This window comes from Agelaius phoeniceus, chromosome W (genome assembly GCF_051311805.1).
Source record: "Agelaius phoeniceus isolate bAgePho1 chromosome W, bAgePho1.hap1, whole genome shotgun sequence".
NCBI lineage: Eukaryota > Metazoa > Chordata > Aves > Passeriformes > Icteridae > Agelaius > Agelaius phoeniceus.
In genome coordinates this window covers 18067516-18092447 of record NC_135301.1, presented here as the reverse complement: position 1 = coordinate 18092447, position 24932 = coordinate 18067516, and the positions used below count along the sequence as shown (strand labels likewise).

General features: G+C 47.2%; 1 pseudogene; it reads left to right on the top strand.

Annotated features, from left to right (window-relative positions):
- Window positions 1-11169: 11169 nt before the first annotated feature.
- Window positions 11170-24522, top strand: LOC143696619 (uncharacterized; annotated as a pseudogene).
- The last annotated feature ends 410 nt before the right edge of the window (window positions 24523-24932 follow it).

Here is a 24932-nt window from a genome sequence, read left to right as displayed (position 1 = left end):
TGAGAATAATGTTGATGACACACTGATGTTTTCATTGTTGCTGAGCAGTGTTTTCCCTAAGTCATGGACTTTCCAGTGTTTCATGCTCTGCGAGGCAGGAGCTGCACAAGAAGCCAGGAGAGAACATGGCCAGGATAGCTGATCTAAACTGGCCAAAGGGATATTCCATACCATACAATTCATGTTCAGTATATAAACTGGGGGCAGTTGGCCAGGAGGGCTGGATTGCTGCTTGGGGACTGGCTGGGCATGGATCAGTGGGTGGTGAGCAATTTTGTGCATCACTTGTGTTTCATTTCTCTCTCTCTTTTTCTTATCTCTCTTTTAATTGCAATTATTATTGTTGTTGTTGTTGTTGTTGTTACTATTATTATTATATTTTACTTTATTAAAATTATTATGTTGTTCTTATCTCAACATTTTTCGATTCTTCTTCGCATCCCACTGAGGGGTGGGAGAGTGAGCGAGCAGTTCTATGACAGGCTATATTGGCATTCAATGTGTGGTACAAAGGGTTGAGATAATGACAGAACTGACCTGAGCACATTAGAACAAATTTTTTATAAGTATGCATTATATTAGCTTAATAGTTGCTGGACATGATATTGATTTATTTGCTTTTAAAGTTGGTGTACTTGTTCTTCAAAGTTGCATCATGTAATACCTTACTTGCAGTATATGTTCCCTGTTATGCTGTTTATCACCTGTGGGAACTGGGATAAGATTACCATGTTGTACTTTGTAACACTGACTTATGATATAGAATTGCTGTCCACGAGACCATAAAATTGCTCTTCTTTTTCTTATCTCATTGCTGTTTCCAGGAAATTGTTTTTATCTCAGCCCATGATCTTTACCTTTTGTGCCTCCAATTCTCCTCTCCAGCCTGATGCAGGGAAGAAGGAGGGGAAAGTGGGGGAGAGAGAGAGTGGCACATAGTTTGGAGTCTCAGCGAGGGCACTGAATTGGGGAGTACCATTCCTAAATCATGACAACCTTAACTGGCACCCAACATGAAGCAAGAAGGGTTGAGATAACAACAGATCTGCCTAGAGTGTGTTGGAGACAAATTTGATCTAGGCATTTCTTGTATTAGGTACAGTCACTGGTCACAATGTCACTTGGTCTGTTCATGTGGGTGTGGTACCAACCCCTGTACATATTCCCACATGTGCTCTTCACTGTGATATTTTTCAGAGTAGGGAGAGGGTTCAGGATTGCTTTGTTGCTGTACTGTGGGATATCAGTTTATGACATGATAACATCAAAGGCAATGAGGGTCATTTGGGATGTATATTCAGTGCTAGTCTCCTACCCTTACCGCCGGGGCTACTGTGGTAGTCTGTTATTTTACAGTTTGTTCTTCTGTAATATTCCTTGTTATAAGTTTGTAATGGTTCATTCCATGTACCCCATTTGGCTTCCCTGATGGTTCAGTCCTGAGCTGTTTACCCCAAGATTTTCCCGACAAGTCTATGTCAATACCCCTGTCAGTCTCCTTGTACCTCCCTTGTTTCCTTGTCTTACCCTTGTCTGTCAAAGATAGCACATCCTTTTTGCTCTGGAATGTTCCCTGTCCTTCATCCCTTCCTTGAAGTAAGATTGGATTGTAAGGTTTGCTCCTTCCCCTTGTTGGCTTCTATTGGATAGCCCTTACCCTGCACCCCTGCCCTAATGCCTTTCTATTGGTGAAAAGTTGTGTCCTCCCGTTATTCCCTCCCTTGCTTAAAAGCAGTTCTTTTGCCCTCAGTTGATGTCACTTGTCCCTGACTCCCCTGGGGAAATAAACTTCCTTGGGACTCAAACAAGTGATCACTCCCTATTCCTTTGCCTTGGTTCTTTATACTGTGCTGCTGCTGTGCCACTCACGCCACAGCTGACAGCTGCAGGGAGCTGCGAGTCCCTGTACGCATCACCACGTGGGAAAGTCTCCACACAGATCCAGGGGCGGCCCCTCTCGAGACTGCGTCGGTCTTGGGGAGTGAGCGGCCGGAGAATATCTCCCTGTGACCGCAGCAATGCAGTGTCAGGCTACCTCTGGGAATTCATTAGTAATTCTACTCAGCTTGTGTGGGGAACAGGAAAGGATGATTTTCCCCAGCTTTTCACCCCCTTTACCTCCTTCAGGCCTGATACAACAGCTTTTGAGAATTTTGAATTTCGTTAGGATGTTAAGGAAAGCCTGTTCTTGTTGCTAGGTTTGCCAGGTGTCTTGGTTTGAAAAGACAGGTGTGTGCTAAGGAAGGCAGGAGCCTCACTTGAAACGGAAAATGAAAACCCCCTCCCTCTGAATTATTATAATTTTGAAATTAAGAGGCTCTCAGGAAAATATATGGGAGTAGGAATAACAGTTCTTTATTAGGAAAAAAAATTAAAAGAAAATATAAAAATAAAAATGGAGTAATACAAAACAACACTGACAGTCAGAAATACAACCTGACACCCTGTTGGTCAGGGTGTTGGTAGCAGTCCGATTAAATGGTGGCTGCAGTCTTCCTGCAGTGACAAATGTGGTTCTGTTGAAGCAGTAATCCTGTAGAAGAGTGTAGTCTTCCTCTGAAGATCCAGTGGTGGTGCAGATGGGCCTGGTCTTCCTCTGGGAATCCAGTGGAAAAGAAAGCTGCTCCTCTGAGAATCCAGTGGGAAAAGGCTGCCTGTGGTGTTCTAAATCTCAGATTATATCTAGGTAGGAATGCTTGGGCAGAGTCCAAATCCTCCTGGGCGGAGCATCTCACAATGGGATGATATAATTTATATCAGTCATGCAGTGACACTCAATGGGCCATTAACAGAAGATATTTTCCGGAGCGAGGATTGGTTGTGGCAGAGATAAAGAAAACTGCTCCACCTGTTTTTAATAGGTGTCCCAATTAACAGAAGATAACTGCCCTACATCTAACAGATGGCAATAGAATACACACCCCCAGCCACATCTTGTATTTCCAACCTAAGACACTAGGTCTCCTCAATGCGGTCCACACCATGTTTAGAGGCAAGAAAGAGATTTTTAGGAAGGTCATTCAGAGATCTGCCTCAAGGGTGGATAATCATGTGATACCTTTGTCTGGCCCCTATAATCATGAGTCAGAACAGTTAGGTGATGAAATGTGGTTACCTTTTATGAAGGGTCCTTCAGGTGCACAACATGCCAAAATACAAGCCGAAATGCACTGAAGATGCACATGTGACATAGAGCAAGCACAGTTTTATAAATTTAGCAAATAGGCATAATTGACAAGAATGCCCAATTAGAAACACAGGTGATGATGTAATTCCCCCTTTTGGCTACACCATCTTCTATAGCCCCCCCTTTAGATACTAGATAAACTTTGCTTATGGGAGAGTGTCTTGAGAAGCTGGTTCAACCTTGGTTCTCAGAAGAAGCAAGATTAGGATTGGGGCCTAGGAATGTGTTTTGTCTTTCTGTCTAACGGAGTAGGTAAAATGCTAGCTACTAATCTATATAGTTATACAATAATAGGCTACAGAGCTACAAATATATGTGGAGAATATATAAAAGCACAAATCAGTTTGGCATCACATGAGTGGCATGGAATATGGGAGAAAATGGGCCAGTTTTGGGAGAAATTCTCTGTTCCAATGGTTTGGAAGTTAACCCCTGAACAACTACAGGACCATAATAAAGTGACATAAAAATTTTCTAGGAGAATGCTGTGACAGCTCAAGAGAGGAGCAACTTATTGCAGTGTTCTGGGCCCTGGCTACTATTTATCAGACACTGCTCATCACTAGCCAGCCCCCTCAGGGGGAGGAGGAGGAAAGCAGAACAAAACCCTAAGTGAGAAAGAGATACTTGCACCTTATAAAGGGGTTTGAGCTGCCTCAGAAGTGATTGTCATGGAAGCACAGCTCCTCCTGGCATCCCGACTGCCAGTGCTGGGCTGGATGGTAAAAGGCAAAGTCTGTTCTACACATCATGCCACTGAGGCTATGTGAAGCAAGTGGATTGCTCTGATCATACAGCGAGCTCAAATATAGGAAACCCCAGTTGCCCAGGGATCTTGGAAGTCATCATGAAATGGCCCAAAGGGAAAAATTTCGGACTATCATCAGAAGAGGAGAAGGTGACACACTGACAAGGCCCCACAATATCATCAACTACCAGAAAAGGAAAAGTGACACGGTCTCTTCACTGACAGTTCCTGCCATATTGTATGGATACATCAAGAAAGGAAAGCTACGTGGCGAGTTGCAGAAGCTATTGAGGGACAAGAGGGATCAAGTCATGTTGCAAAGCTGAAAGCTATCCAGCTGGCTTTAGATATCACTGAATGAGAGAAATGACCAGCACTCTACACTGAATCGTGGATGGTGGCAAATGCTCTGTGGGGGTGGCTGGACTGACAGAAAAAGACCAATTTGCAGCACAGAGGGAAACCCATCTGGGCTGCTGAATTGTGGCAAGACATCACTGCCCAGGTAGAGAAGTTGGCTGTAAAAGTACATAATGTAGGTGCACACATACCCAAGAGTGGGGCTACAGAAGAACATCACAGCAACGGACAATTGGATCAAGCTGCCAAGATTAAAGTGTCTCAGGTGGATCTGGACCGGCAACATAAGGGTGAATTATTTCTGGCTCAGTGGGCCCATGATGCCTCAGGTCATTAGAGAAGAGATGCAACTAAGAAATGGGCCCATGATTGAGGTGTGGACTTTACCATTGACACAATGTCACAGATTATCCATAGCTGTGAAATGTGCTGTGATCAAGCAGGCCAAGCAGGTAAAGCCTCTGTGGTATGGGGGATGATGGTCAAAATATAAATATGGGGAGGTCTGGCAGATCAATTACACCACACTGCCACAAACCCGCCAAGGCAAGCGCTGCGTGCTGACAATGGTGGAAACAACCAATCAATGGCTGGAGATGTTCCCTGTGCCTCATGTCATTGTCCAGAGCATCATCTTGGGCCTTGAAAAATAAATCCTGTGGTGATACGGCACCCTTGAAAGAATTGAGTCAGACAACAAGACTCATTTCAAAAATGGCCTCATAGACACCTGGGCCAGAGAGCATGGGATTGAGTGGGTGTATCATATTCCTTATCATGCACCAGCCTCCGGGAAAATTAAACTGTACAATGGACTGGTAAAAACCACATTGAAAGCAATGATCTGTGGGACCTTCAAACATTGGGATCTACATTTAGCGAAGGCCACCTGGTTAGCTAGCACTAGCAGCTCTACCAATCGAGCTGGCCCCACTCAATCAAAACATACAAGCCCCATAGAAAGGGATAGTCTCTGGTGCATATGAAGAATGTGTTAGAGAGGACACTTTGGATCAGTCCTGCCTCAAGCAAAGGCAAGCCCATCTGTGGGATTGTTTTTGCTCAAGTGATGCCTAGAGAGGCTACCTGGAAGAGAGGCTAGACAGTGTTAAAGGAATAAAGTAGATATTTATTAAAAAGGCCTTCAAAGGATACACCTTGAGCAGTACAAGAGCCTGGCCATGGTTCCACCCACAATGGCCTCTGAGTCATGAGTTTTCACACTTTTATAAGTTTTGATCCATTTACATATTGGGGTTAACTGTCCAATTACAGCTTCAAGTTGTGAAGTCACATCGTCCCAGATTGCTCTCCTCAATTTGCTGTTGTTTATATTTTTTGGGCCTGAAGCTGCAATGGCGTCCTTGGTTCTTGGGCTGGAAAAAGATTGTTTTGTCTAACTAAACTGTGAAGAGAACTTGCTAACACTTTATATGAAGTTCAGAGTTATATACTAATGCAGTACAGAATCTGGAAAATATGAAAGCCAAAATTAAAGGCATCACAAGGACCCAGGTACACCTGGGTAGGTAATGCAGAGGGACAGGGAAGCATGATGTGCACGTCTAGGGGATTTGATTTTTGGATGTGAAACCTAAGTGGTATGTAACATCACTTCCATTAATGCCTCCCATGCAAAACCACCACAGTAACAAAAAGTTAACCACAAGTACTAGTGTAACAAGATGTGCAGGTAAAGCAAGCAAGATAGCAGAGCAAGGGAGATAACAAGTGCCATCAAAAGCAAGATAGCAAGTTTTAACAGAACTTACAAACTGCAAAATTAGCTTAAAACAAGTTAGACTGAAGAACAAGAAGCACCAGGCATGTGCTGAAGATAGAGGTAAAAAATTCAAATGTGAGGAAGACTACAGAAGTCTTCATCAAAAGACCAGCAGAAGACTGACAACCACCACAGAAGGAACTGACGCACGCGCGAAAGCAATAAACTGTTGTAAAACCATGACACAGCTTTATTCAAATATGAGTATGCTAATGATATGTTGTAATCGTGATGTGTTGCCGTTATGGCCTAGCGACCTGGTTCGGGAGGTCTGGCACGGTGACCCAAGGCCCAGGGTCACTCGGTCCAATGCTACATACACCAATGTGGTGGACAGCAAAATGGCGTTTATTGAGGGGTCTCAGGGGTATTTATAGTTTGGGCAGTCTGTGTCATTTCCCTCTGCTCATGTCCGGCCGGGTGTGGCCGGGTACAGAGCAAAGGTCAGACTGCAGGGTGAGGGGGGCCTTCTTATCTACCCGTACAGCCCGAGATCTTCCGCACGCAGATCCCTAGCTCTCCACATTTCCCCCCCCCCCATGACTAGTAAAAATCTTATAAAGTTATAAAATGTAAAGGTTACAAAATTTCATGGGTTAGTAGAATTAGCGTAAAATTGTAAGTGTGTTAGTAAGTGGCGTGCCTTAAAGTAATTGTCGGCGCTCGAGAAACAAAATGTTAGCCGTTTCCAAACGCCTTTTAACAAATAGCACCAGTTTGTTTAATATGCAAGGCCCGAAGATTAGGGTTAGTAAGATTATAGTGACTGGGCCTATTAGGGTAGAAATCAGGGTGGTGAGCCATGGAGACCGGTTGAACCACGACTCGAACCAGCCCTGTTGAGCTTCTCTATCTGCTTTCCTTAGGTTTAGCTGATTTCTCAGTTCGGCCATGGAGTCTCTGACGACTCCGGTGTGGTCTGCATAAAAGCAGCATTCCTCTTTCAAGGCAGCACACAGGCCTCCTTGCTGCATGAATAAGAGGTCCAGTCCTCTCCTGTTTTGGAGGACAACCTCTGAGAGTGAGGAAAGGGATTTTTCCAGGGAAGAGATGGATTTCTCGATCCTTTGCAAGTCCTCATCAACTGTCATCTGCAGTTGTGCCAGTCCCTGATGTTGTGTTGCAAGGGCCGAGATGCCTGTGGCAGCGCCGGTAGCTCCTAAACCGAGGAGCATTGCGATGGTGATGCCTGTTATCACCTCTCGTTTGTAGAGCCGGTTGGGTTCCTCGAGCAAGCGGTACACCTCTTCTTCCTGGAGATACAGGACTCTGGGGACAATTAGAACTTGGACACAAAAGTCAGTAGAATGATCAAATTTGTCAAGGAGTACACATGGGCTTACCCCGGATTTGTGGCAGACCCACATTCCCGATGCAGCTGGGATCACCCACTGGAACTTCCCTCCCTTAAGTTTGACGAATTCCTTGCAGACGTTGCCCATCTGCTTTGCCAAGGTTGCATTGCCAAAGCATTTGCCCTGGCCCGTAACCTGACTTAGGGTGATACCTCTCCGGGGGGGTGTCCCATCTGCATTGGCGTGGATTGTTTGATTTAGAGAAGATGAATGGGAGATCGAAGGCCACACCTTCCTAAAAAGGGGGTTGTGCATCATAGCATAACCAGCATGATTCTGTGAAGTTCGGGTTGGATTGGTTTAACGATAAGAAGGTAGCATTTAACACGCTTAAGAATGGACTGGAGAGGGTTGGTTTGGTTAAGAGATCGGATGGGGAGGCTAGTTTCGACCTCTGTGTTTTGCGGCTAGAACTACCGTTAGCTGCGATCTCTTCCCTGGGTCTACTTACTACTAGAACCGGATTGGGTCCGACTGATTGGGATACTGAAGCTGGGAGTCTGATAATTTGTATGTTCGCCCAGATGCTGCGGTTAGGGAGATGAGCATACGCTGTCCACACTTTACCTGTGGCCCAGGCATCATGGGTCGGCTGCAGGATTGTCATTATATAACCTGTGCAAGTGTGCTGTTTCAAGCCTCCGGGCATAAGCGCATACCCATCTCCATCATATTTTGGTTCGATACAGCCGTGTGGAGTGTACTTAATTTGCAGGAACTTATCCGGCTGTTGAGGCGTCCATCTATTGCTTATCACAATAGTTTCACACCCCCAGTATCCACAATATCCATGCCCTGGGTAATTACAATAACTTTTTCCTGGGTTGGAAGCAGGGCACCAGTACATCCCAAATACTGTTGTCTCCTGGAATCTGGGGTGCCCTGTATGCATGGGAAAAATGTCTTTTAACCTGAACTCGAAAGATGGGGTGTCGGCTGTAACAATTTCTTTGATGACCCCCTCACCTGAGAGATGGCGTAGAACCCACCTGAATGGCTGGTGAGGGTAATGTTTTGTGTCTGCTTGTCCTCCACCTACTAACCCTAGAAACAAGATTATACAGAGATACCGTTGCTGCTTTAACTTTGATGGCGCGAGCTTCTCAGGTGATGTCGGGTTGCTCGTTGGCCTCTCTCTCTTTTCCAGTAGTGGGGAATATGAGGTTCGGGGACGTCCAATGATCCAGTCCTGCAAACAAAGTCTCACAATTCTCATGAGTTTCCCTATGAAGGTCTGGTTTGATAGATTTGAGTGGACACCATTTAATGTCCCCGTCCTTTTTAACAGCCGCATATCCCCGCCCCGTGAGCACCAATCTCCAACCCTGTTCCCACTCCCCTAGTTCATTTTTGATCACCACCCGTGGGCCTTCCTCTAGCGCCCGAGTGGCCCAGTGTCTCTGAGCAGGACTGTTTGTTTCGTCCCCCCTAGGGAATTGATTTAATGCTAGCAGCGCGGTTGCCAGCATGCGCGCCTGGTCACCCGGGGGAATGGCATTGGTGAAGCCTTCTGCCTTTGCTAGCACTTCCAGCTTAGTTTTCAGAGTCTGGTTTGCCCTTTCGACGATGGCTTGCCCGGTGCTGTTGTATGGGATGCCATGCACCAAGGCGATGTTCCATTTCAAGGCGAATGCTTGGACTACCTTTGAGATGAAGTTTGGGCCGTTATCTGTTTTGATCTGTTTTGGAACTCCAAGCCATGCCATGGCTGTTAGCCAATGTTGGATGGTCGCTTTGGAATCAGTCTTGAGATGCTGTGTGGCCACGATCATGCCGCTGTACGTATCTACGGTAACTGCGAGCCACGCTCGGGGTTTCAACAGCTGGCATTGTGTAAAGTCTGTTTGCCATATTTCTGAGGCTTTGAGGCCTCTGGGGTTGACGCCGCTCGACCACAGTGGCGACTTCTGGCAGTGGGGGCACGTAGCGACGACGTGCTTTGCGTCCACGGTAGAAATCCCGCACCTTTTCGCAAGCGCTTTAGCTCCGATGTGAAGGGATTCGTGCAACTGACGAGCTTCTTTCAGTGTCCATACGCCCTTTGCGGCAGCATCAGCCTTGTCGTTGCCTATTTGGTAGAATCCCTTGATCGGGTCGTGGCTGTTGACGTGGATGACTGATATGGTGCCTTTCCGTGAATAGAGTGCTTCCTCCAGCATCGTTGCCACTGTGGACACTGACACACCTGGTCCGGACATGGCTAGGCAGAGCTTGGCCACAAATATGGAATCAGTCACAATGTTAATGTGTTCTTCTGGGAACAGTCCGCACGCTAGCACTACAGCTGCTGCTTCAAGCTGTTGGACTGAAAGCGTGGGATCGGTTGCCTTGACACATTGCCACTGTTCTCCTGACTGCCATACTGCCGCCGCGGTGGAGGTCTGCGATGATGCGTCTGTGAAGATGGTTGGTCCCGCCCACGGTCGGTCAAGTACTTTTGGTGGGAGGTCGATATCGATGACCGTGAGCAGCCGAGTCCAAGGGGGTTTTTCCGCGTAGCGAATCTCTCCTCCAAAGCCTGTAAGGGCCATGGCTAGATATTCCGATATTGTTGTTGACTGCACAGAGAGCTGTTTGCGGAGAGGCAAGCTTATCCTGGAAGGTTCCATGCCCAGATGTCTTAGGGCGAGTTTCCTGCCTTTCATGATGAGGCTGCAGAGGCACTCAACTCCTGGGGAAAAGGCACGCGACGGTTTCCCCAAGACCACCCATAGTATTGGTTGGGCCTTGTCGGGGGGTCCTTGGGCTAAGGCTCCCACTCCCCCCTTTTTTGTGAAGTGGACATACAGATCGACTGGAGCACTTGAGTCCCATCTGGTGAGCATGCTCTCTGACATCTGACGTTCGATGAAGTTGAGCGAGCTTACCGCTTACGGTGTCAGGGTTTTTTGCTCCCATGGGTTCTTCCCTTTCAAGAGGTCATTCAGAGGGTCCATGACCTCGGGAGGAATCAGGACGATGTTGCGGAGCCACTGTAAGGACCCTACCAGCTGTTGCATGTCGTGGAGCGTCCTGATGTCTCGGCGGATTTTCATCTGGGGAGGAGTTATGTAGGAGCTTGTGATTCCCACTCCTAGGAAGGTCACGCACGGTCCCTTTTTTATTTTTGCACTCGCTACCTCAAAGCCATTTGTCCTTAAGGTCTCGGAGATGGTAGACACCAGCTGGTCCACTTGTCTCGTGGATGGTGCGGCGATCAGGATGTCGTCCACGTACTGCACGATGGTTACAGTCGGATTGCTCTGCCGGACTGGTGCTAGCGCTCGGTCCACGGTGATCTGGCAGATGGTCGGAGAGTTGAGCATTCCTTGTGGAAGCATCCTCCATTGGAAGCGTAGGCTGGGCCGCTGGCTGTTTGGGAAGACGATGGAGAAGGCGAAACGCTCCTTGTCGTCTTCATGCAGGGGAATAGAAAAGAAGCAGTCTTTGATATCGAGCACTGCACAGGGTTGTCCTTTCGGTATCACAGAGTTCATGGGCAGCGAAGTCTGCACAGGGCCCATTGGCTGGATTCTCTTGTTCACTTCTCGCAAGTCATGCAGGAGTCGAAAGCCTTCACCAGATCGTTTAGGTATTACGAAGATAGGAGTGTTCCATGGACTTGTGGAGGGTTCTATATGATTCTTGTGTAATTCACGGCTAACTAACTCAATGAGGGCAGTCATTCGAGGCGTTGACAAGGGCCACTGTTCGACCCACACTGGGTTGGCTGATTTCCAAGTCAGCTTGATGGGCAATGGCGGGTACGCGACAGTGGCCCTTAGAATAAATTTGTCACCCTAACATCCAGCAGGGCTAGGGCATCCCTCCCTAGCAAGGGTGGGCAGTCTGACATCACATATACAGTGAGGGTGATAGTTCTTCCCGGTCCTCTCTCGGTGCAGAGGGTTATTGCCACTGGTTGGGTGCTCTTGTGGGCTCGGGACAGCCCTCCAACTCCGCCCACCATGGAGGCTACTTCTAGCTTCCATGGTCGAGGCCAATGTATGTCTGGGATGACGGTGACATCTGACCCTGTGTCCACCCAAAAGGGAAGGCAGATGGCCGAGTTGTCGGAGCTGTTGTGGAGACGACACACTGCCCACACGATCAGTGGGTGTTTCCCCACCTTCGCGGCGAAGGCCACCCATGGGTCCCGTTCCCATGCTTTCATGGCCAAAGCCACCCAGGGGCCTTGGCCCCAGGGAGCGGTTCTTGGTATTCCTGAGGTGCAGATGGGTTCGATTGAGCCATTGGCTGGGCGACAAAGTTGGTCATTCCCTGAGGGGGTGGTGGTGGTGGGCATGAAAGCCGTGTGCCCCATTGGGGGTTGCTGTAGCTGGGCCGCTGCATGTTCCAGGTGGGAGGAGGCTGGATACGGCCCGGCTGCCCCCTCCCTCTCCCGTTTCCCTGATGCCTGGATCTGCATTCCTTAGCTAAACGCCCTTTCTTTCCACATGCCCAGCATGGTCCCCTAGGTCTCCCCTGGCGTAGTGGAGCAGCTGCTGGTGGGCGCCCTGATTGGGGGCAGTTTGTTGCCACATGCCCAGCTTGGCCACACTTAAAGCATGCCATGACACTCGTTATTGCAGTGTGAACTGCTGCTTGAATGGGAGCTAGGTGTTCTTCCTTTGCAACATGTCTGATCATGGCAGCTAGATTAGACCCTTGCGGCAGTGATCTTAAAATGTCCTTGGTGGCTGAGTTGCATTGCTGGCGTAGGCACTCTGCCAGCACAGGACCCTTTGCCTCTGAGGGTAATGTTGAGGAGTCCAAGGCAGCCTGTAAACGATCCACAAACTGAGTGAAGCTTTCACTCTCACTCTGCTTTATTGTGGACCAAGGCGACGGTTTGGCTATTACTTTGGAAGCAACACGGATGGCTTCTCGGGCAGCACGGGTTGTTGTCATAACCTCATGTGCCCGCAAGCCCTCAGCCTGTGCCTGAGGGGTGATCATTGTAGGGTCTGTGCCCATTAGCCTCTGTATGCTGGAGCCGTGCAGTGGATGGTCTGCCCCTGTTACCAGGGCCAGCTGCTTAATACAGTTATCCTCCCATTCCTGCTTAAAAACGATCATCCCTGCCCCATCAAAAATCATTCTGCAAGTCTGCTTAATATCAAAAGGTAACATGTCATCCCCTCCAAAAACGCTGTCAATGAGTGTGGAAACCATGGCAGAATTAATTCCCCTATCTGCAATTGCTTTAATAATTGCCTGCACGTCTTTCGAGTTTACCGGGGAATAGGTCCTTTGATTCCCGCCGGCTCCCCCCACCCGAACCGGGAACACCAGTTTTGCTGACGGAGTCCATTCAGCACACGCTATTTTTATTTTCCGCCAGTCTGTAAGCGGAGTTCGATCTTTCTCCGATATCCCCTTCACCCATGCAGGAGCGCTGTGGCTAGTGACCTTGTATGCCGCTGCTCTCCTTCTGTTAAAACCCAAATCCGAGTCGGAACTCCCCGATCCCCTCTCGAGCTCGGAGCTCGAGTCCGAGTCGGAAGTCGACTGCCCGGACGTTTCCGGGCTGCTCTGCCTTTTTCTCGGGCTCCGACCCCGCCCCTTCTTGCGGGGGTCGGGCCGTTCCCTCCCCCTGGGGTCCCCCCGCCTCCTGCTGGGGGAGGTCCTTGCCCTATAAGGACCTAAAGTGAACTGAGCGCTCTGATTGGCCTTACACTCCTCCGCGGGGGCCGCCCCATCCCCCCGCTCGCCAGCGCATGCGTTGTTAAGCAGGCTGACTGCATTTCCGCCCCCTGTGTTCTCCTTTCCGCCCTGAACACGCGCTTCGGCGCCATTTTCAAACGGATATGGAGGGGGTGCGCTTTTATCCACCCCTTTGGGGTCTGGCAATTTCGCCGCCTCCAGCGCTTCTTCCATTAACCCCCGCCAAAACGCCCGCGCGTGTTCCCCCCCCTCTGATGGTAAGGCGGTCTGCTCGGGGGAATCCGGCGTTCGCGGTTCCGCGGTGCCGATCTGATCGAAGCCCTCCGCGGTCTGCGTTGCCGCGCTCACCCCCAACTGCGGCGTGGCTAATAGCTAAGCCTGCGCGGCTTTCCAGGTCTCCTGCTCTTCTCTAGCTTTCTGCAGAGCCTGCACAACTCTGCCCCATGACTTTAGAGCTTTCCCTGAGCCTGAGGAAATAGTCTCCTCAGCTAAAACCTTCGTACAAGTATCCCACATCTCCGGATGGAGAATATCCACCGGGCTGTCTATCGCCCCCAGCTTAATAAGTCTTGGTATTGCAAGACATAAATCTTTTAGCTTACAATCAATCCCCCATTGAGCATGCATCTGAGTTACGACCTTCGCTATGGCTTCCATGGTCCACGCTGGTCCGGGGGCGTCCCCCCCGCTGCACTAGGCCTGCTGTGCAGCCGCCGGTCCCCTGTCCAGGCGAAATCCCGAACTCCGGGTGCTGCAATGTCCCGGGTTTCGGCACCAGATGTCGCCGTTATGGCCTAGCGACCTGGTTCGGGAGGTCTGGCACGGTGACCCAAGGCCCAGGGTCACTCGGTCCAATGCTACATACACCAATGTGGTGGACAGCAAAATGGCGTTTATTGAGGGGTCTCAGGGGTATTTATAGTTTGGGCAGTCTGTGTCATTTCCCTCTGCTCATGTCCGGCCGGGTGTGGCCGGGTACAGAGCAAAGGTCAGACTGCAGGGTGAGGGGGGCCTTCTTATCTACCCATACAGCCCGAGATCTTCCGCACGCAGATCCCTAGCTCTCCACAGATGTTGCGCGGAAGGACTTTTAAAATACTGATGAAGGCTGTCGCAGACATCTTTTCATTAAAAATCCTTCCTTAGGATTTTTCCTTCTGAGAAGCTGAGAGGCCTCAGAAACAAAATGTAAACAATGATTATCTGCTGCTGTGGAATGCAACAGGTGGATCCATGATTGGTCTTGTGTGGATGTTTTGAATTAATGGCCAATCATGGCAGAGCTGGCTCTCTCTCTGTCCGAGCCACAGGCTTTTTGTTATTCATTCTTTTCTATTCTTAGCCTAGCCTTCTGATGAGAACTTTTCCTTCTATTCTTTTAGTGTAGTTTTAATGTAACATATATCATAAAATAATAAATCAAGCCTTCTGTAACATGGAGTCAGATCTACGTCTTTTCCCTCATCCTAAGACCCCTGTGAACACCATCACAGAAGGCTAAAGAAGATTGAGTGAGTTTTGTGGCAGAGAAATCCCCCACACTCCCAGTGCTGAATAAACAAATGCCTGCTCTGTAGTCATCTGACTATAGAGTTTTATTTTCTTGCCTAGTTTGGACAACAGTGAGAACAGCCTGTGATGTTGAATTGTCTAATATTGTTTACTGAATGACACTGCCACTGTGTGCCATAACTCCCATGGACAATGAGGATGGACTGCTCTAGATACTCCAGTTGTGTGCTCCTAATGCAGCTTGCAACTAGCTGACAGCACACCAGGCCCCCTGTCCTAGAAGACACCTAGAATGGATAAAACCCTGTCCTGGTTTGAAAAGGAAGTGAGTTTTTTGGGAGTTTGGTGGTCAAACCAATAGGTGCTCAGACTTGAATATTGGCATCTGGTGTGGCCACTGAGGACGTGGATACGCCTCTGAGAACACAGGGGGTTAAAAGCAGAGAACTCCCAAGAAAACTTTCTCTTGGTTCCAGTCTGTGAAAGAGGTCAGACCTCCCCTGCCCAGTTGCAGGCTGGGTGGGGGAGGGGAAGCCACAAGGCTTGAGTGAGGTAGGCTGGGGCCTTGGACGGAGAAGGGAGGTGAAGGCCCCTGCAGGATGGAAGGGTGGAGGAGAACTGAGAGGCACTGGGCAGATGAGAGAGAGAGCCTGTGCCACCTTGAAATTTGATCTCATGTGCTGTTGCTCTTCTATTATTTCTCTAGAGTCTCATATTGTTCTATCAGATTTCTAAAGTCCATACCTCTTGGGTCTATTCTCATGGCTGCAGATCTTCACTGCATAGACTCCTTCTGCTGCATGCTGTTATCTCTCAGGTCAGGACTCCTCCAAAGCTCTCCCTGACTGGCTTACCTGCCCCCTTTTATCCCAGTCATCTTCATTGGTTACAGCTGCAGCCCAATTAAGGACATCACAGCTGCAGCCCATCAAGGGTAACCAGGACCTCTGGGGCAAAGCCTCTATACACATATTCAAATACATTTCCTCTACTACAATGTGCTGGCAGCACAGCTGAAGGAGAAGGGGGGGGCGGTGCAGCAAGGGTGCAGCGAGAAGGTGCTCAGCAGGGCAGTGTGGGAGTTCTGGACAGGCAGAGCCTGAGATTTTTACCCTTTTCTTGGATGATGGAAACCTTACAAATACTGATCCTCCTGTAATAGCCTCTCTGATTTGGCCTTATCATAAAGCAGAGCAATAGGGCTCAGGAGCTCAGTCCCTGAGTAGGGACCGGGTGCCCGAAGCTAGCTCGCTCATGCCAACACTGCGGGGCCACCATCTAGCAAGCATGGTGATTATCAGCTCTATAGTGATTTGCAAGCTCTTAGGATTTCAGCTTTGCTTGCTAGGTAGTGGTGCCCCGGGCTTGAGGCTGCAGCAGATGGAGAGAGAGGAGAAGGAGAAGGCGCAGGCTGTTCCACGGAGATGGCTTTATTTGGGGAGGTCCGTGAAAGGTCTCTGCTCTTCTTCTTTCTCCCCTAATGGGGTACAGTATGCTTCTTTTATAGGGTTGGAAAGGATCCAAGCTTGACCAATAGGTAAGGGGTTAACATGACATTGCCTTATAGGGTTACAGAGATAGGTTAAGGGTGGAGGACAGGGAAACAGGAATTTTCTTTTGCTGTTTCAGCATTCCTATTGTTCATATTCTCCATGGTGCTTTTCCTAAATCTATGGGGTTTACTACACTCCTGGATCTGAATGGAGAGAGAGATGGAATAGCAGGAAATGGGCAAGTGTGATGAAAATCTGTGCAAGTGAAAGATGTCTGAAGAGTTGAGAAGAATCCTAGGTGGGAGGAGATGATGGAGTGGCCTTTGGCTGGACTTTTCTTGTATAGCCATGGACAGAACCATTTTCCCTGTGACACAGAGACTGCATTTAGGGGAAGGCAATGGCTTGGAGCCAAGAGAGTGCAGTGATTTGATGTGAAGGAGTGGCATGAACAGAGACAACGGGTGAGGAGGGTGGTAGTGCCCTCGATCTTCAGTGAAGAAGAAGATCTCTGTTCTTGCAACCCCTTGGCCCCAGGGGGTGAATTTGGGGGAGACAGGTGTCCCGGAAGTGAGAGACTGTGCTTTTTTTGGAACTGGGCAAAGCATCCTTAAAAGGGGAACCCTAGAAGCAGCTCTGGTCCATGTGCAGTGGTGAGAGCACTGGACATGGAAGGAAGATGTCACGATGGCAAATGTTCTCTGGGCGGTGCCACATGTGACATGGAAACACAAGAGGTCTCAACTGTGATTCCTGGGGAAGCCTATGGTACAAGAGGGACTCCTCTCTTCTTGATGAACTGAGAAGTGATTATCTGAAGGGTAGTGATGGACTGAGAATCCAAGGTTTTGTCTTACTGTGATGTATTGGAAATTTGGTGGGGGGGGGAGGAGGAATGTTTTTGGAATGTTTTCATTCTGAGTTCTGTGGTTTTTTTTACATACAGTTGTGCGTTAATAAAGATTTTTTCTTTATTTCTAAGCTGGAGCCTGCTTTGCTCTATTTCTGATCACATTTTACAGTAGACACCAGGGAGAGTATATTTTCATGGGGGCACTGGCATTGCGCCAGCGTCAAACCATGACAAACCCACAGTCATGGACTAAATGAACTCAATAGATGTCTTGGATGGACAACCATTGACTATGGAAATGATACCTGTGCTTGTGTATATTTTTATATATATGCATATAGCTGTAAGGTGTAGGATCTGGGCATGAATTAGATGGTATAGAATAAGGAATGGATAATGTCCTAGTTTCAGCTGGGACAACTAATTTTTTGGCAGTAGCCAGGCACAGTGGTGCATGCCTGTTGTCCCAGCTGCCCTGGAGGCTGAGACTGCCAGATTGCTTCAGCCCAGGAGTTGTAGGCTGCAGTGCGTGGTGCTGAGTGGGTGTGGCTAAGACCTGGATGTTATTTGGTACTGTTACTTCATTGCCTGGAGCAGGGGAAAGGGGACTGACTCTCCCTTCTGGGAAGAAGGGCATCCTTCTCTGGTGGAGCAAGCATGGTGAACAGAGGGGTGATAATGCTGGTCCTGACCAGAGGGAGAGGTTTGGGTGGCAAAGTTGCAGTCAGATCAAGCTCCACACTCTCCTTTTTGTACACTTACCTATGGAGAGTAAAGACAGAGAGTACAATCAAACTAATAAAGGAACCTGATATCTTAAGCCTAATCAAGAAGAAGCCATGGGAGAGACAGACATAGGTAGTAGAAGTAACCAAGAGACATGCTGTGAAACTTTGTAATGATTACTAAGTTGTTGGAATCCGAAATGCAAGGAACTCTCAGAACTTTGGGCCTGTAAGCCAAAGCTTATAATTAAACACAGGATTTGATCTGAGACCTTGGAAAAAATTTCTAAACCTAGGTGCTAGAAGAGAGAATGTGGATTTATAGTTTAAAGCAGAGACATGTTGTGGCAGTGGGGGTTTGAAGATGTTTGGTCTCTGACATCGTGCCGCGATCGCGGGAGGAGTGGTGGCGCCGGTCACCCGTGCGCTTCCGAACTCCTTTCGCTTTCAGCTCGCGAGCGCCAGGGATTGGCCACGTTCCTGCTCCACCATGGGCAAGCAGGAATCGTGGGTCGGCCACTGGTGCAGATCCAGAACCGCCGGGAGCAGCCAATAAACGTGGACCCTACGTCTAAGGAGGGAGGCGAAGGAAGAAGAAAGGGCTCTCTGCTTGTTATTTCCGAGTTGCCTTTATTTCTTTCCCGTGCAGCAGTGGTGCCGGGGCGGCGCCGCATGGGATCAGCTGTTGTTTCCCGCAGCGGGGGCAGCACTGAGGCGAGACAGGTGACACAACGTCGCAGCCAGCACCAAAGCCGGCGGTGGCAGTCTTTCTCTTAGGCAGGAACCGCACAGGCAGCAGCAGCCTGCGGCAGAAGGGGCAGCGCAGGGCAGTGGCACGGGTGGCAGTGGAGCTTTCCCTCTGCCGGAACAACAGCGGCAGCAGTTCGGGCGGCGTCGGAGCCTTTCCATCGCCGGAACAAGACAGCAGTCGCTGCACTGCGCAGGCGTTTTTCTCTCCTGCTGTGGAGAGTTGGGTCGGATCTGCTGGTTTTGTCGCTGCGCCGGGCGGGACACGGGGACGCAGAACTCGAAGGGGGGAACAGCGGCAAAAAGAGCGGGGAAACCTAGAAAACAGCAGCTTTTATATGGGAGGAGAGCAGGAAACCGTCTGGCTTACCAGAACGGCAACTTATAACCTGGGCATAGACAAATGGCACAGGAGAAAATTCATAACTGACAGGGAATTTTCCAGACAGAGAGGCAGGATCTTTGGGGACAAACAGTGAAAAATCTGGAATTATTCTAACTGCCACGGCAAGACATGGAACAAACAAGCCCAGACATAAACCAAACATCTTAAAACTGCCACAGGTAGGGAGAGATCTTCAAATCCCCACTGCCAAAGGTCTCTCCCTGCCTGTAGCAGTGGGGATTTGAAGATAATATGTTTAGTCTCTGTCTAAAGTTGTTTACCACCTGTCTTCCCGCTTTTTCTCCATGGCAGTTATAATAATTCCAGATTTTTCCCTGTCTATCCTCAAAAAATCTGCCCCTTTAGCTTGTCTGTCATAATTTGTTACACCCCTTTATCCAGAAAATCGCTGTCAGTTATGAGATTTCCTTTCTGCCATTGGTATGTGACTTTCCCGCTCTATGTTATGTTTACATTTGTCCCCCCAGACCCCTCCTATCTAGCCATTGATTCGTTAGACGATCTCCTCCTGGGATTCCACCCCCCCTCCATAAAAGCCGCTGTTTTTCTCTGTTTCCTGCTCTTTGCCACTGCCCTCCCTTCGAGCAATGCAGCTTCTGCGCCCCGCCGGCACCCAAGCCGCCGCACAGCGGTTTGCTGCCTTGGCACCGCTCTCCGCCGCAAGAAAGTATAACACTCATGCAGCGCTGCCAATCCCACGCGGCGCCGCACCGGCACCGCTCCTGTGTGGGAAAGAAATAAAGCAGCTTGAAGAAGCAAGCAAAGACTCCTTCCTTTTCTTTTACCCCAATCCTTCGACGTGGGTCTGCGTTTATCGGCCATTCCTGGCGGTCCAGGACCCCAGCCAGCAGCAGAGGCAGGGCATGGCTACTTCTGGTGATCGGGACAGTGTCGACATGTTAAGCTAAGTAGAGGAAAGTTTAGAGTTTTTGAGTACAGTACTGTAGGTTTGTGAGTCATAACATGATTGGCTAAGAAAGCTTACACTGTAGCATGAGTCCATAAGAGAAAATATTTAAGGATTGGGTCAAAAACATAAATATCCTTGTTGGCAGTGTTTTATTGGTCAATAAATCCTTAAAAGGGCTTGTAATTAGAGGTCTTGGGACCTTCTGAACCATGCGGTGAAGATGTGAGCCAAACTCACCCTTCCTGCTGTAAGAGATGGCCCGAAGTTTCCCTCATTTGCCTCATGACCATCGCAAGGACAGAGACTAAGACCCTGAAGACCCCGACTAGAATTCTGGCCTGGTTGAGGTGGATGCTTGCCAAGTGACTGTTTGCAGGTATGCTTGCTCTGCCGCCACAGTACACTGCTTCAAGCAGGGACTGGCAAGTAGCGTGACATTATTCTGGCATCACAGACAGAATTTCTGCTAGACAGAAGGTTTGCAGGTTCTGTGTAGTCTGTAACAGGGGAAGGATGTTTCGCTCCAGCTGCACCTAGCCCACCACTCCGAAAGAGTGAGTGATGTCTAGAAAGCAAGGGGGGTGACTCAAATTTCCTGCAAACTGCACTCATCTAGGTGAAAAAGTGCCCACACTTGTTTCAAGGCTCTGTCTTCAAAAATTCGCAAAGGATCACCTAGTGCAAAAGGCGGGACTGTTTTGTTTTGTTTTGTTTTTGTTGTGTGTATGAATTTTCACTGCTTGGTGTAGCGAAGAGACAACCAAAAATTTATACTGAAGGAGTACCTCCCAAGCAGCTTCGGTCTCTTCACCCACACAGGGAAGCGAAGGGAGACAGTGAAAGCTGTGGGGTTGTGTAACTTAAGTCTATACCTCCCTGTAGTGGTTTTCTGGTCCCTTCAAAAAATGACTGAAAACCCCAGCGCAAAAGTTAAAGCTGAATTTTATGCTCTACTAGCTAAACATAATGCCAAACCTTCTCCAGGAGGAGAAGAATGGGCACAAAGTAACTGGTTTAATTTGGAAAATGTTATTGAGAGAGTATGTTCTTTACAATATGAAACAAAATTTAAACTGGGCAAAAATAAAAATATTTTCTGCTCAGTTTTGGGAGCTTGTCTTATAGCAGCTATAAAAACTCACTTTAGGCAAAGAAGTGAGGAAAAAGCTATAATAGACTCCCTTCAAAACCTAGTTGAAATTTTGCAAAAACAATTAGATGAAGAAAGGAATGAGATCCATTTGTTGCGAGCTGCCCTTAGAGAGGAACATGTTAAAAATTCAAAGCATGCTGACTCACCAAAAAAAAACAGAGGAGAAGGAAACTCTTCACATTAATCAAATTTACCCTCAAAAAGAATTAGCTTTGATGAAAAATTGTGGGGAACACTGCTGTTCTAGCTTGAGACCTCTAATTAAAGCAGAATGCAACTATATCAGTGATGAGGATCTTGACCCGCATATAACCACTAAAGAAATCACATACACTGCTACTGAATTAGTTAAACTAAAAAAGTAGTACAGGCGTCTCCCTCATGAATCTGCGACAGAATACATATTTCGAGTGTCTCTCGTCGGGGGAGATTAAATTAATTTGTCAGAACAAGAAGCCAATGGGTACTGGGGCATGGAGTGTTCTTAACAATGGGAGAAAGATGTAGCTCATGGTCCCTAACTCAGCACGCAACTTATTGGGCAGAGGGGCTTAACCCCTTGGAAGGGGGAGACCCTTTAGCCATAGTTGGTACCCCCGACCAACTCCCAGAAAACATTCACAAAGCTGTGTGCGTGCAAATGATACATGAAAGAAAATTAACTACAGGCTGAGTCACCAATGCAATTACCTGCAAAGCCTGAAATACGACCTCTTTAATTCGAGGCCTTCCAGAATCACTTAAACCCACAGCAATTCTCCTTCAAAAAAACATAGCAGCTATATCTCCTGTAGAAAGACTAGATATATTTTTTAGTAACCAGAACGACCCATCTGTTTCCACTGACCCTGGGTTCACTCCCTTTACTTCCCCTTCTCAGCCGCCAGGTTTACAATCACATTTTCCTGCCAGTAACCATAAAATTTGGACATGGAGTGAATTAGCAGAAGAGCTGATTAATTACAGTAGAAAATATGGACCTGTAAAGATCCTAGAAGAAAAATCAGAGAAAACAAAGGGTATTAGATACATTGCTTCTCCTAATGAAAAACCAGAAAAGAATAAACAAATCTCTAACTGCCAGTATTGGTGGTCATTGGGGATAAAAAAGGATGTCCCCAGAGACGTAATGGATGGCTTACCACTTGAAAAGTTGAGTAAAATAGTTTCTAATTGGCACTGTACCAAATCCATTGTACCGAATTCTCCCACTGTACAACCCAGCGCACCCTTTCTTCCACAGATTATGGGCAATGAGTCAAAGCAATCACCTGCACCAGTTCTTGGCAGTGAGCCAAAGCAATCCCTTTCCTAATTTTTGGGAATTGAGCCAAAACAGCTTCAGCAACAGGGAAACTGAAAACTCCCTCTCTCATGGGTGAGCAGAGAGGCGGAGGATGGTTATTTTTAAGAATGCTCACTAGAAATCATAAAACTGGAGATATACTGATCACAGCAATAGTTGGTCCTAAACGGGCACTTATTACTTTTGTAGTTGATACTGGAGCCGAAATTTCTGCATTAACAAATATAGCTGCCCAGAAATGTGGAATTGTTCCAATTAGAAAACAATATTGTGTTCTTAATGCTTTAGGAACTACAGAATCTATGAATGTGGCCTTAGTAAAACACATGCTGGATAATTCCATCATTTTAATTTCCGGCCTCTTGGTGGTAGACTCTGTTGTGTTTACTTTTTCACAGAACTCCAAGGGACATGAAGACCTGATAAACATGATAACACTAGTGATACTTCTCTGCATCCTACCACAACACCATGACCAAAACTCAGCTGACTGGCCATGGTCTGAAGCTACCATCAGGTACACCAGTGCTCTGGGACTCTACCCCAGAGATCGTCACCCAAGCCTAGAGACCGTAGTAGTGCACAACTCTGAAGTATACCACCCAAGTGACTGGGGTTGGGACCAAAAAGATTAGGCTAGAGTGTTAACTGGAACAATTGGTGAAGTAATTAAGGTAGGATGCAGAAAAGTAGAAAGATCTCTTTATGAAAATGCTTCCCCCATTGCAATTGCCGGAAATCTTCTAGAACCAGATATAACAAGCAATTTGCACCCCAACATCACAGTGAAAGTCTGCCCTACAACAGGGAGGACATGTAACAAACAAACCCCCCTCATACTTTGTTGTCGTCAGAAAAATGCCGGTAACTATTCCTTAGACCGCAATACCAACAATGTTGAAATCATGAAGCTTTGTAGAAATGAACCCACTGACTGTTGGTATAACTTTACTTTAACCAAACCAACCTATGTAGCACGTAATTGGCAAAATTACTCAGCAGATCAGTCAGGTCTGAAAGGTTTAACTTATAGATTCAAAATAAATGCTGTGGCAAAACCCATACTAACTGCAGTAATTAAGAAGGCACTTTCCCTACTGAAATTCAGAAAATAATCTGGGACAGTGCCACTAATTTTGAAAAATATTTTCAATCCTTGTGGAACTTGGTGAATTTTACCTATGATCCCAGCATAAACACAGACACAGCCTTTGTACTAACTATACATAATGCTTTGGTGCATTTAATTTTCCCTATTACTGCATTAGGGCTGAATCGTGATGGAGCTATTCTCTGTCCTTTAGAGCACAGGGAATGGGCCCGTCAAATTGGTGAGAAGTGGCAAACTGTCAATTTAGAAACTTGTATTGTCTGGAAACAACAATGGTTTATCTGTGAAAATAATACAATTAAAGCTCAGGATATTTGTCTGGACATAGAACAAAATGTCTGTAACTTCGAAATACATCCAAACAAAATTCCTGAAACAGTACTGGTGTATATAGGCAATGGATGTGCATGCTTAAGAACTGCTTGTGATAGTGTACCTATAGAAAATTTAGTAGTGAATACTAAAAATCATTCAAATTTTTGTGTTTGTAATGTTACTAAAATCACCGGATATGATTTTTCGTATGAAGGCCCAGTTACTTCTTATCACCTTTTACAGTCCAATTACACACTGATCCACCATTTATTGCCTACTCCCATTGGGATGAACCTCACTCTGGTAAAGAAATTGTTGCTTCACCAGGATCTAATTGAAATTTTGGAAAAGGTCAAGAAAAACGGACAGAAACCCTTAGTAGCTGTCCATCACAATGTGAAAGAAATACATCGTGTTCTAGAAAGAGTAAAGAAAGATGCTGAACACAGGTGGTGAGATACTCTTTTTGGGTGGTCACCTACTGCTACAGGTGTCCTGAACAAATTGTGTCATCTCATCATTGTTCTCTTGATTTTGGTTTTGATTTGTTTTGTTTTATCGGCAATCCCATACATCATGAATTGGAAAATGATGAAACGGTTAACACAATTGACATCTATAATGAATGCACACAATTTAGTCAATATCCCATTTGCTGTAGACACCCCAAGGTTATTGACACAAGGCAAACTACATGAGCATTAAAATAAGAAATTGGACCTTGCAATATTTTGATTGTGTTGTATTTTTAATTGAAACTGATTATTTCTTTTTAATAAGAAATTGAATGTATATTTTAATTGAAAATTGATTATTTGTTTTGTTTCTCCTTATTCCTTTCTCTTATCTTTTTCCTACCTGATTTTCTGTCTCTGTTTTCCAGGATATGCTACCAACATTGACAAGTCCTGAAGACTTCAGAATGATGCTACGAATGGAGCTCTCTTGATGATGATTGTGAGTCACAGGGTGGTGTAAGAGACAGTCCGAAGTTTCCCTCATTTGCCTCACGACCATCGCAAGGACAGAGACTAAGACCCTGAAGACCCTGACTAGAGTTCTGGCCTGGTTGAGGTGGATGCTTGCCAAGTGACTGCAGGTGTGCTTGCTGTGCTGCCACGGTACACTGCTTCGAGCAGGGACTGGCAAGTAGCAGCTTGTTCTGTATGCTTTCACCTGCTTCACGACCCCCACTCATCACAATAGCCCATGAATTTCCCCACCTCTTGGCCAGATGCCACTCCCTTTAGAGAAAGACTATAAAAACTAACTTTCTGAGGTAACTTTGGTGATCCGCCACGGAATGAAGATGAATCTATTGG